Below are 395 nucleotides of genomic sequence, written 5' to 3' on the forward strand. Positions count from 1 at the left end.
CTGTGACTCAGCATTATAACGTGACTCAGCATAACTGTGACTCAGTAATATAATTATGTGACTCAGCATAACTCTGTGACTCAGCATTATAATTCTGTGGCTCAGCATTATAATTCTGTGACTCGGCATTATAATGCTGTGACTCGGCATTATAACTGTGACTAGGCATTATAATTCTGTGACTCGGCATTATAACTCTGTGACTCAGCATTATAACTCTGTGACTCAGCATTATAACTCTGTGACTCAGCATTATAACTCTGTGACTCAGCATTATAATGCTGTGACTCAGCATTATAATGCTGTGACTCAGCATTATAACGCTGTGACTCAGCATTATAATGCTGTGACTCAGCATTATAACGCTGTGACTCAGCATTATAACTCTGTGACTC

General features: G+C 39.0%; 1 protein-coding gene across 1 annotated transcript in view; it reads right to left on the reverse strand.

Moving 5' to 3' along the window:
• Nucleotides 1–395, reverse strand: part of dtd1 (D-aminoacyl-tRNA deacylase 1) — a gene marked incomplete at its 5' end in the record, with an annotated part of 4,963 nt that overhangs the window by 3,539 nt on the left and 1,029 nt on the right.

Source organism: Nematolebias whitei, chromosome 16 (assembly GCF_014905685.2).
Source record: "Nematolebias whitei isolate Nwh7 chromosome 16, NemWhi1, whole genome shotgun sequence".
In the NCBI taxonomy this organism is placed as follows: domain Eukaryota; kingdom Metazoa; phylum Chordata; class Actinopteri; order Cyprinodontiformes; family Rivulidae; genus Nematolebias; species Nematolebias whitei.